This window comes from Cryptomeria japonica, chromosome 2 (assembly GCF_030272615.1).
Source record: "Cryptomeria japonica chromosome 2, Sugi_1.0, whole genome shotgun sequence".
NCBI lineage: Eukaryota > Viridiplantae > Streptophyta > Pinopsida > Cupressales > Cupressaceae > Cryptomeria > Cryptomeria japonica.
The window spans coordinates 60840397-60854088 of NC_081406.1; positions in this window are offsets into that span (position 1 = coordinate 60840397).

Genomic DNA, 13692 nt, shown 5'->3' on the forward strand with positions numbered 1-13692 from the left:
GCAGTCTCAACCATAGCTTTGAAGATTCTAAATTTCACAAGAGCTTTTGATTTTATTTTAAAATGCAACCCAAATCATTCTAGAGTAGTCATCAATAAATAACATAAAATATCTATCACCTTGAAATATTTTAGTCATTGCCAGTCCACACAGATTAGTATGAATAAGAACAAGAATTTTATTAGATTTATCATGTATAGTTCTAAAAGAAGTTTTGACTTGCTTACCCATTTGACATTCTCTACATACCAGATTATAAGGTTTTACAATCTTGGGCAAATCTCTAACAGCTTGTGTTGAAGTGATCTTCACTATGCAATCAAAATTTACATGACACATCCTCTTATTCCATAACCAACTTTCATCAATATGAGCAATCAAACAAGCTTTCTGACTAGAGTTCAAATGAAATTTTTTTCTTTTGGTATTGGTTCCGGAAGCAATTTCCAATCTAGATCTATTGATGATCTTGCATTTTCCATCCTTGAATCACAAATGAAATCCTCTATCCACCATCTGACCTACACTTAAAAGATTATACTTCAAGCCTTCGACATAATAAACATTATTAGTATTAGTCTTACCATCCAATGATATTGTTCCTTTGCCTTTGATCCTACATGCCTTGTTGTCTCCAAATCTAACTAGTCTTTCATCAAATTCTTGTAGTGATAGAAATTTTCTCTTGTCATCAGTCATGTGATGTGAGCATCCACTGTCTATAACCCATTCATTATTTTCTTCAATTTTAGTAGCTAAAGCCTTCTCCTTAGTATGAGTTGCTTCAATGATAGGTTTCGGAGAATCATCCTTGATAGCAATAAAGACCCAATCTTTACCTAAGCTTCCATTGTCATTTCCACTTAGAGGTTCATCATCATCAACATCATCATCATCATCGCCATCATCATCATCATCATCATCATCATCATCATCATCATCATCATCATCATCATCATCATCATCATCATCATCATCATCATCATCAGTAATACCAAAATCACCATCACCAACATAATAGCATCATTTATCCTTATTCCTTCTAAATCTAGGTCTGTTCTGATATTCCGGATTAGGCTTATAACTCTTCACAAATCTTTCATGATTCCTAGCAACTCTTTCAGGGCATCTAGAAGCAAAATGACCAATCTTATTGCATGAAAAATATTTAAAAGGCACTTTTCCTTCATACTTACTTCTAGTCGGTCCTTTAGGAATTCTTCTAGCAATCAGGGCTTCTAGCTCTTCAAGTTCTTTGTCTTCCCTTTCAATGTCCTCCAAATATTTAACATACAATTTCTTCCAATATATCTTCTTCTTACCAGTGGTAGATGCTTTAAATGCAGTTTTAGTAGCATTCTGATCTCCAAGTTCTTCAAGTTCAAAAGCAGTCATTTTCCCAAGTAGTGTATCTCTAGTAACAAGGGTACTTGACATTGTCCAGAGTTCATTGATTGCAGTAGCCTTCATATTGTAAGTAAAAGGTAGAACTCTCAAAAACCTTTGACACAATCCCATCCTCACTAACTGATCTGCCGCAACATTTGATTCCCATAACAATCGCATTTACTCTATCCATGAAAGAACTTATCTTCTCATCTTATTCCATCTTCAAAGTTTCATATCTTACCTAGAAACCTTCACATTTTGTAATCTTTACTTCTTGGTTGCCTTCATAAAGAGTTTCAAGCTTTGTCCAGATCTACATTGTATTCTCCAACTCTATGACATTCAATAGCTTTTCATCAAGTAGGGCGCTTAACAATGTTTTTTTGGCTCTAACATCATTTTTAGCTCTCTTATGTTCACCAACAGGTGCTAGTGTTCCAGAATTAGGATCATGAGGTATATACCATTTCTCCATTATCTCCCTAACTTTAGCTCCAAGACATCTCAGATGAATTTGCATTCGCTCCTTCCATATTTTGTAGTTTGAACCATCAAATCTAGGACTCTCCTTCTACTAGGAGTTTAATGTAGAACTAGATGCAATTGCCATCAGATCTCCTCAAGTGGTTAAGCTTCTACAAAGAGGATCAATTCTCTGATACCAATTGTTAGATAGATCTAATATTGGGAGTAAATTAAGAGGGGGAGGGGGGGGGGTTGAATTAGAAATCAGAACTATTGCATATCAAAACCTTATGTCGAATGATATATTACTTGTTCACACATGAACGTTGCTCTGATAATGCAGACATAACCATCAATCCCACACCTCTTACATATTACACGAATAAGTCATCTATAAATACAGATCATCAACCTTATGATAAGGTCGACTAAATCCTAAACTCGGAAACCCATATTAGCAAAAATTACATTACACGGTATCAACTGACCAATATTATGATTTACATTACATAGAATGGACCTAATTCAAATATCCAAGCAATTATATCCACTGTAAGTTCCGTTAAGACCAAAATCTAGCATGTTTCACCAACCAGTAGAAACCCTCAGTGCAATAACACAAAAAGTCTAACCGGATCCAAATAGGACCACCATAACAACATACTAGAGAATGCAAAGTCACCAAACACTCAAAATACAATCAAGAAGCAGCTTTAGCATGATAGAAACCTATTCCATAAGCTGGACCAAAATTGTCTGATCAAATAATCAAATATCACTTACAGGTAAAGCTAACCGGTACCAAGAAATTTTAGTGAGAAACTGAATGAGCGAAAGAAAAATTATTCTACATATGACCTAGAGATGTATGCTATGGTCCAATCTCTTAGGAAGTGGAGACATTATCTCTTACCTAAGGAGTTTATTGTATATACTGACAACCATGCTCTAAGTTTTTTGAACAGGCAGGAGAAACTAAATCATCGGCATATGAAGTGGATGGAATATCTCCAAGATTACACCTTCACTATCCTACATAAGAAAGGAGTAGCTAATAAAGTTGTCAATGCACTTAGTGGAAGGACCTTAGCAATCTAGGAGATTCAATTGAAAAGCATGGGAATAATTGCCTTAAAAGACATGTATCAAGGGGGTGAAGATTTCCAGGAGGCCTATGAGGTTTGTAAGGACATGAATGATAGGTATCATACTAATTTTTCTGATTATATCCTCCAAGAAGGCTTACTTTTCAAGGGCAGTTAGCTTTGTATTCCTAATTGCTCCATAAGAGAAAATATTGTAAAGGAAAAACATTGTGGGGGTTTGTCAGGACACTTTGGACTTGATAAGACACTTGAATTGGTTAGGAGATTCTACTTTTGGCCTAGGATGTAGTCAGATGTGAGAAAGTATGTGATAGAGTGTGTGGTATGTCAAAGGGAAAAAGGGACAAGTTCAAATGCAAGTCTATACACTCCATTACCAACCCCTACCAAACCTTGGGATTTAGTTAGCATGGGCTGTGTCTTAGGTCTTCCTAGGGCTAAATCAGGATATGATAGTATATATGTTGTTGTGGACAAGATTTCAAAAATGGCACACTTTCATGCAAAGTTACACGTGATGCTTCCAATATTGCAGGTTTGTTCTTCAAGGAGATTGTTAGACTTCATGGGTTACCCTTAAGTATTATATCAGACTAGGGTCGTAAGTTGTAGGACATTTTTAGAAGAATTTATGGCGTAGATTGAGTAGAAACTTTTCCTTCTCTTCTTCTTATCACCCTCAATATGATGGACAGACAGAGGTGATTAATAGATCCCTTGGTAATTTGTTGATATGTTTGACTAAGGATCATGGGGCCACTTGGGATACTATTCTTCCACAAGCAGAGTTCTCATATAATGACTCAATGAATAGAAGTATAGGACTAAGTCCTTTTCAAATTGTATATGGGACCCATCCTAGAGGTGTTCTTGAACTCCGAGAAGTGCAAATTATTGAAAAGAGGAGTGCTCAAGCGGATGATTTTGCTAAAGTGATGAGGGACATACATCAACAAGTCCAAGATAGATTGATATAAACCACTGAAAAGTATAAGCAAGCAACAGATGTCACAAGGAGAGATGTTCAGTTAAAGGTGGGAGACATGGTGATGATTCATCTAAAAAAAAAAAAGACTCCCTAAGGAGAAGTACAGCAAGCTACTCATGAAAAAGATAGGTCATTTCAAGGTCCTAAAGAGATGTGGGACAAATGCATATAAGATAGATCTACCCCCTAATGTTGGTCTATCTCCTATATTCAATGTATCTAATATGTATGCATATAAAGGTTTTCTAGATGATGTTTGTAATCCAGGTCCATCTAATTCTTCTAGTCCATCTATGTTGGAAGGACTTCCTCCCCCTCTCAAACCTGAAATTGAGTGCATTTTGGATCAAAGGGTTAGCAAGAAGACAAGGAGGAAGAATTACTTGGAGTACCTATTCAAATCAAAGAATCAACCTTTGGAGGATGCTACATGGATTACTTCTGAAGCCATTGAGAAGATCACAACTAGATTTGCAGACATCCCAACTCAAGGGACTTGAGTTTCTTTTGGGTCCGAGAGTATGGTGTAGAGCACCTTCTTCTATACCTTTATTTCAAGCACATGGTGGTGTCTACATGTTAATTTGTGATGTAATAATGGGTTGGATCAATGATCACCCTTGATGTAATTGAATGCCTATTTGTGTTGGCATTGCACACTCCAATGAGAAATTGTAGGTGATTGAAGGTATTGTCATTGATGGAAACCTTGCAATCCTATGGCACTGACAGACTCTACACTAACAGATAGTTTACCGGTAGGAGCAATAATGTTTACCGACATCCCAGCCGATGGGATTTTAATTATTGCATACTGTATTTAATTGTAATATCTTTTTGTAAGCCGACAAGGCTTATTGTAATAAGACTCATATATAAGTATGAGATCTTGTAGATCATTTATGATGCAGACATGGGAAGATTATTGTAGAAGTAACATGCGATTATTAAGCCAGATTTTGGAGTAAGGTTTATGGTTATTGTATGAGATTAAACTGTAACTGAACCTGGCATAACAGATGCTGAACTAAAGCAGTACATTATTTTGGATTGCATAATCAATTTTGTAAGTCAGTGAGACTTCCTTTTTGTAATTAAGTAGTGAGCTTTAGGCAGTTGGCCTTCCTACATGTGCAGACACCTATTGTAAGTAATATCCATTCATTGGCTAGTGAGTGAATATTGTGGGTCACAAATCCCACTAAGGTTTTTCCCACACCAAGTTTCCTCGTTAAAAATCTTGTGTTATGGTGTGCTTTCTATGTTGTGCTTATTGTTCATATTTACTACATTAATTCTTGTTTACCGCTACACTATTTTGGAATGCAATTTATTTAATAAGGTTAGAAAATCAATTTACCAGTTAGACACTAATTCACCCCCCCGCTCTCAGTATCTTTGGGAATCCTAACAATTTGTATGGTCAATAATCTCTTAGGTGAGAATATAAACCTAGAGGTCTATAAGGTCATCAAGGCTTGGAATTTGGATTTTCAATTTTGGTGTGTCTAGGATGTTGTCTTAGGTGTTTGGAGTCCAAAAATGACAAATAATGACCTTGGATGTGTTTCCATAAGGTCTAAGTGGTTAATAACCAATGTTGTCCTAAGTTGCAAAATGTTGCATTTATTGTCAAGCAACTTTTCAAAGTTGCCGGTAGGATGCCAACTACTTCTCCAATGGTCCTACCTATTCAAAAGTTGTTTATGGACATTGGAAAAGGTTTATATATGCTTGGAAAACTGTGGGAAAGAGAGAGAAGAAAGTTTTGTAAAGTTTGGTGGAGAAAGTGAATATAACAAGTCTAATTTTGCCATAATAGTGACATTTTTCCAAACTGTTCATACAAGGTGTGAGATCTACCGATGAATTTTTTATTTGATTAGAAAGAGCCCTAAAATACCCTTCCAATGCATTTGGGATGACCTCTTGAAGTGAAGTTTAGTGGAAGTTATAAGCATTTTACCCTCTGAAGGTCTAAAACCCTCCATTTTCAAGGGTTACAATGCAAATGGGACCCTAACTTGCAATCTAATCATTGGGATCTGATGGCCATTGGTAGAATTCAAGTTAGGGGCATGTATTTTGAGATTATAGAGGGGAAACGTCAGAGGATTTGGTTGGTAGCCTTACCACCAAGACCCAGTCTCAATTGTTTGAGGGTTTAGATTAGATTAGATGAGTTTCATTGAGCATACTATGAGTAATAATGAGATGATGAGTTGAACTGATGGAATTGGAGTATTTGGACACAGAAGAAACCTCATGAATATTTGGAACCTTGTGATCCCATTCTCATATACCTCTTTTGTAAAACCAGTCTAACTTGATTAATTAGGCCTGTGACCCAAGTAGGTGTTGAAGAGTACATGAATAGGGTGGAATTCTAATATTTTGGAATATGATAGTAATCCGAAAAGGGTTTTTGAAACCTAAACTTTTTTAGGGTGTTGTTTGGTATAATCTGGATAAAAATCCAAAAAGACAATGAAAGAGGGCTACTAACCGATAGGCCTGCCTAAGCTTCAAAAGCTAATATTTGCCTTGTGCTCCAAAGTATCATTGTGGAATACCTTAATAGGTCTCCGGAAGTGTTTAGAAGTGTTGTTCCATCCCTTGCTAGGGGTAAGAGTCTAGTTTCATGCTTGAGGTGTGGTTGTAGCCTTGAGTGAGACTCAAGGGATAGAAGACCAAGGTGTGTAGGTGGGTTTATCACCTTACTGCTGCCAACCTCTGCATCAATATCCCTCCTAAATAATACTCCCCTCATGAAGATCATTTTGTGCAAGAAGATGGTATTGTCTCTACTTTTCCTAGTGATGGAATTTCCTCTTTTGATTCCAACAAAATTCCCAGTAGAGATGATGAATTAATGAGAAATGCTTTCCCTTCTCCTAAAATTTGTCTTACCCCTAAAGATGCCTTAGAGAAACAAGATGAAATCATAATAAATTTCCTTAATGCTCTCTCCCCTAAATATTCTATTGAAGACATTTTGAGGAAAGAGGATGATTTAGACACATTTAATGATTCTCTCCCTCCTAAGGATGAAAAATTAATGAACAATGTTATCCCTTCTCCCAAAATTGGCAATAACAATAAGGACATCTTTGTGCAACATATTTTTAAAACTTTTTTTTCAATGATCTCACTATTTAGGATGAACCATTAGAAGAAGGTGTTGATTATACTCTACCACATGAGAGAACCCTATCCCAAGGGGATGAAATAATGATTGATAACTCCCTTGAGATCATCTCACCTTCCATGAATTCCAGTCATTCTCTCTCTAAAAATAAAGCATCTCCCTCTCCTGAACTCAGTTCTACTCATAAGGATACCCTATTTCATGGTAAGATTGTTGACATCTCTTTCAAAGATCTCTGTCTTAAAGGTGACATCTCTTTCAAAGATCTCTGTCTTAAAGGTAATGCTTTAGAGAGTAATGTTGATCCTTCTCCTAGAGAGTCTATTCCCCATGTAGATCCTTTGGTGATAGAGGGTGATATGACCTTTCCTACAAATAATTTCCTCCTAAAACATCAATTCTTACTTCTAGTCTATCTCCTAAAATTGATCCTATCCATGATAAAATTTAAGTTCAAGAAGAGACTATCAACAATTATTCCAACAATCTTGTTCATTCTTCTTCTAAGGACTCCTTTGATATTCCTAAACCATCCTCAATCAATTTGATACATGTGACTGAAACACCCAATAAACCCCTCTTCACAGCTCAATGTGCTTGTCCTTCTCAAAATTCCCAACGTAAGCCTATCTTAGTGGTTCGGGTGGTTATGCCGATGATTCTTTTTGCACTCCTGAGAAACCTATTCTTACTGTGCAAGGAGGTTATCCTACTAAGATCTCTTATGAGTATGCTCAGAAAATTACTAGAGAGAGTTATAATATGGTTGCTCATACCTACAACACAGGAAACAATAGGAAATCTAATCCTCCTCCAGTTATCCCAACTTCTCTTCCTGGTCATCAACCTATTCTTCCTCAAGTACCCCATATATCTCAAATTCTTAGTAAGGAGTATGATCTCATTGAACAACTTAAAGCTACTCCTGTCAAGATTTCTATTTGGGATTTGGTTCAAACTTCACCTGCTTATTATGGGATGTTACAAGATGTTTTTTAAAACTTAGATGTCCCACCTGTAGTGACACCTAATAACATAGCTTCTTTGATTGATCCTATAAACAAACCCAAAGCTCAAATTGTATTCACATGAGATGAGTTACCTTCTACTAAAATCCAAAATAAAAATGATCCTCTTATGATTGTGGTTATTATACATGATAATTCTATAAAATGAATCCTTGTGGACAATGGATTTGGCCTTAATGTTTGTGGTGTAGACTTATTGGATAAGATTAAAGTGGATCATTCTGTCATCAAACCTGCTTCTCTTACTATTTGAGGCTTTGATAATGTTGCTAAACAATGTATAGGTGTCATAACCTTTCTTGTTAGGGTAGGTCCTATTGGCAAATGCACACTCCAATGATAAATTGTAGGTGATTGAAGTTATTGTCATTGATGGCAACCTTACAATAATGTGATATCAGTAGGCACAGGCACCGGCAGACTCAACACTGGTATACAAGTTCACCAGCACCGAAAAGGAAGATTACCGGGACCATGACCGACAAGAATTTTGTATAAATGTATTTTGTATTTAATTGTAAATAATTTTGTAAGATGACTTGGCAGATTGTAATATGACTCATATAAGTATGAGATCATTGTAGATCATTTAGTGTGTGATAGATGGAAGGATTAATGCACACCTAATATGCAAATTGTAACGCAAATATTATGTTATGGTGTGTCTTTCATGTTGAGGTTGTTATTCTTATTTACTACATTTTTTCATGTTATAACTTAAGAAAGTTCTTTTACCGATCAGATACTGATTCACACCCCCCCCCCCTCTCAGTATCTTTGGAAATCCTAACAATTGGTATCAAAGCTTGGTCATCTATTTTTCAAAATCCTAACAACTTGAGGAAGATCTTGACACTGGTAGAGATGGAAAACTTGAGAAGCAATTGGAAATAGCTCTTTCAAACTATGATGTAGAAAAAGTAAAGAATATCAAACTTGAAGATGATCTGAAGGCTACACGGGATATCATTCAAGGACTTCAAGAAAATATCACTATTTCAAGGAATAAGAGAAGAGAACTTTGTGAAAATATGCAGAGTAATGATGATGAAAAAGAAACTCTTAATGATCTGGTAAACAATCTGAGACAAGAAAATAGTACAATGAAGAATGAGATGCAAGATATGACTATGAGATTTTGTAAAGAAACTGAAAATCAAAAGAAGAATGAAGAGGACTTGGTTAGAAGACTAAATGATGCTAGAAATGAAAACACAAGACTTAGTCATGAAAATGATATGTTGAAAACAGACTTGATGCATACACAAAATGACACAAATGAACTTATGAGACATAAAGGAATCTTGGAGAGTGAACTGGCTGCTACAAATCAACACAAGGAGAGATTTAAGAAAAGTTCTAAGGAACTTGTTGACATTCTGAAAAATCAAAAACCTAATGGTGATACAAATGGCCTTGGCTTTGAAGTTGGTGAAAGCTCTGGTACTGCAAACAATCATGATCATAGCAAACCGGTAAGACAACCTAATGCTTACAAATTTAATGGGAAATGGTTTAACTGTAACAAGTATGGTCATAGAACAAATCAGTATAGATCTAGAAATTATCAGGACACTAATATACCCACTGGTCAATGTTCTAAATGCAACAAAGTTGGTCATAATTCAGAAAATTGTAGAATGAATGTAAGATGTTATGTTTGTGGAAGATTTGGACATCTATCTAATCAATGCAGAACACATACCAGCATAGGATATGGGAAAGCTACTCAGAAAAACAATGTGGTCCTTATTATTCTTGTAACAAGATTGGACATATTGTAAAATTTTGTAGAAGTAAGGCATCACCGACAAATAACAAAGGACCCAGCTTGAAAGGTAAACAACATGTTGAAGAGGTAGATATTGTGGTAGATAAGGAATCAACTAAAAAGACAGATGTGCATACTGAGACTTCATCAGAAAAACCAGCAGTAGAGAGTACAGAAAAACCCTCTGAAGCACAGATTAAGAAACAAGAACACAAAGAGGCTAAGATACAGGTTCAAACCGAGATAGTGCCACCAGCAAAAATTGAAAAGCCTAAACCTTTGCTAGTAGAAATGCAAACACAAACTGACCTACCAGAGGTCAAAACAAGCAAAGTTATTACTACAACCGACAACATAGAAATTTTGAAAATAGTTGGGCAGACATTTGGTACTTCAATGACCGAATTCAGACCAATGAACATGACAGAGGTATTATTAGATTCTATTAAGAAAATCATTGAGTGTAATGCACAAGCCTACAAGGCTATTGATGATACAATTCCTATTCTTAAATTGATAGCACCCAAGTGCATTGTGGGAAGTAAATATTCCTTAGGTCAACTAGACACATTGTCTAAATACATCACTGGTAACATTTTGACAGTTGACTAGATAAATGAAGACACATTCAAAGAGAGAGTGAAGAAAGAAAAATTATGTGAGGAAATAGTGAAGAAGAATAAGGAACAAATGGAAACCTTATTGCCGACACTAGGAGAAACAATTTTGGATTTCAAGAAACTGTACAAAGATACCTGCAAAACTGATATTTTGACAGAAGACATAGATTTGGAGATCAGAAAAGCACAAGATGAAATTAACAATATTGCTGATAATTTAATAGGAACATCAGATCCATTTTTGGAAATTGAAAAGAACATTGCAAATCTTGAGGAGAAAATTAAGAAGTTAGAAAAGATAAAGAAAAGATAAAGGTTAAGGCAAAGGATTTAAAATACAAATTAGGTCCTAAACTAGATTACCTCATTTCTTTGAGAAAAGAAATTTCTTAGGCTCTGGTTCCTAGACTTAAGACATCGGAAGAGAAAATGCACATACTCGCCGGTATAGTTCAGAGAACATAAGCGGCATTAAAGTATAGCAAAAGGTTCAGCGACAGTCAAAATTTTGCATTGGTGGACATCTAATAGATTGTAACCCACCAGTTACAAGGATCTAGGTAGAAACCACACTCCATTGACAATGAATGACAAACTTTGTCATTGATGTCAAAGGGGGAGTACTGGAGATCAGAAAAATGATCAGAAGAAAGACATCATCAGCTCAGGGGGAGCATAGAGTTTTGGTAAGACAATTTTGGCAAATCATTTTTTTGATATACAATTTTGATTTTTCTCATGAGTGTTGCCATCAATGCCAAAGGGGGAGATTGTTGGCAAATGCACACTCCAATGAAAAATTGTAGGTGATTGATGGTATTCTCATTGATGGCAACCTTACAATCATGTGATACCGACAAGCACCGACATCGATAGACTCAACACCGGCATACAAGTTCACCAGCACCGACAAGGAAGATTACCGGCACCATGGCCGACAGGAATTTTGTATAAATTTATTTTGTATTTAATTGTAAAAACTTTTGTAAGCCAACTTGGTGGATTGTAATATGACTCATATAAGTATGAGATCATTGTAGATCATTTAGTGTGTGATAGATGGAAGGATTAATGCAGACCTAATATACAAATTGTGAGGCAAATATTGTGTTATGGTGTGTCTTTCATGTTGTGGTTGTTATTCTTATTTACTGCATTAATTCTTGTTTACTAGTACACAGTTTTGAATTGCTTTTCATGTTATAACTTAAGAAAGTTCTTTTATCGGTCAGATACTGATTCAGCCCCCCCCCCTCTCAGTATCTTTGGGAATCCTAACAGGTCCTATTGTGTTACCTACACCTATTCATGTTATGCCTAGTAATTTGACATATAACCTTCTATTAGGAAAACCTTGGATTCATAGCATGCAAGTTTTCCCCTCAACTTTGCATAGGCAAGTCAAGTTCATTTATAACAACACAACATACACCTTATTAGCTTATACCAAATTTCAAGAACCATTAAAACCTAGATCTTCTTGTTCAACTACTTCACATTCTTCTCCTAATCCTGCTACTTCTTCAAATACATATATTTCCTTTAATGATTTTGTTCCTTCTACTCAATTGGAATCCCCTCCCAAAGATATATTTTTCTCCCGAAGGAGTTCTCTTAGATGATGATTAGGAAACTCTATACTTTACCCCTACCTTTATAGGAGAGTATAGAGTATCTTGGAAAGGATCTAAGTCTGAGGAGGAACCTAAAGAGCAACCCACCTTGTCTAAGCAACTAAGTAACTAGTTTGTCATTGCTTCTAATTTAGATAATTCTTCAAATTCTTCCTCTAATTCATATAGCACTGAGACCTATTAGGCGCAACCATCTCTTTATGATTTGGCATCCCTTTATGGTCTTGGTTTTCACATTTTAGCTAAGAGTGGCTATGATGGCAATGGTTGTGGTGCAAATGAACAAGGAATTAAAGTTCCTTTAGAATATAACACACATGAAGCTTCATTTAGACTAGGATATAATCCTTCTAAGCCCACCAAAGCATCTAAAATACCATCTCTCAATGTGAATGCTATATTTAGTAGTGATGATGACCTCACCTCAATTAAATCATATTTTACCTTTTTCAACACTCATCCCCCTCATAAGGAAATCTTGGTAATGAACAAATATCTTTATGAATCTCCCCAAGAGATTTCTAATCCCCCTTATGAGACTTTATCTTTTACTCATTTTAAAATCCCTTCTTCTAGGAATAAGGCTCTAATTAGTTACACTTATCCCTCTCCTAAGATCTCTTGTTGTGAGAATTTACCAAGATCTAGAGGCAATGGAAAGCAAAAATAAGAGAGAACAAAATGTATGATAGGAATAAACTGTATTCTATCAATGTGAAAACACTAATTAACTGGATCATCAAGTGTTACATACAATGAATATGAGCCTGCTTATATAGGCAAGGCTATATGGATATGTGAGCACACAAACATGACATGTGGCTCAATAAGAAACAAATGTAGGTAAGAAATAGGTGTGGTAGGTAGGAGAAAGAATAAAATAGTCCACATGAGGTGGATCACCCACCGAAGGTGGAATTATCACTCCATAATAAGTGGATATGCTAGAGTAGTAACAAGATCACACTATAAAAGGTGGAAATTCTCCTACACACACTATCCCAATGTGGCACAAACACCCAAGTGTCTCATACCTAAACTACTATGAAATACATGTACCCAAGTAAACTTAAGTAAGGTGTACTAATATCCATGATGAATAATTAATTACACCAACACCCCCCCTTAAGTGCAACTTAGGGGAACACACTTAAGTCTACAATGCAACTAAGTAATGCAAGATGGATCCCAACTACTAGGCCATGTTAGGTACCCATGTATAAATGCAAATGCATGCAAACCAATGCAATTAAATCTCTCACAAAGCGGGGAAAGAGAGAAAAAAACCTCCCCCAAAAGAGAGATAAAAACTATACAAAGAGAACTCTCATAGAAGCATTTGAGGAACAAAACCCCATGTGAGGAAAAAGTCCCCCCCCCATATGAGAGAAGAAGAGAGACTAGGGAGCCCCCCCTTAATGTAGAATCTACACCAATGATAGAATCTTGAAGATGTATGAAGAAACTTCTCCATGAATGTCGAACAACATTCCTCCCCTTAGGAAAAAATAAAACCAAAGGTGTATCCATGAAGTCTCCCCAA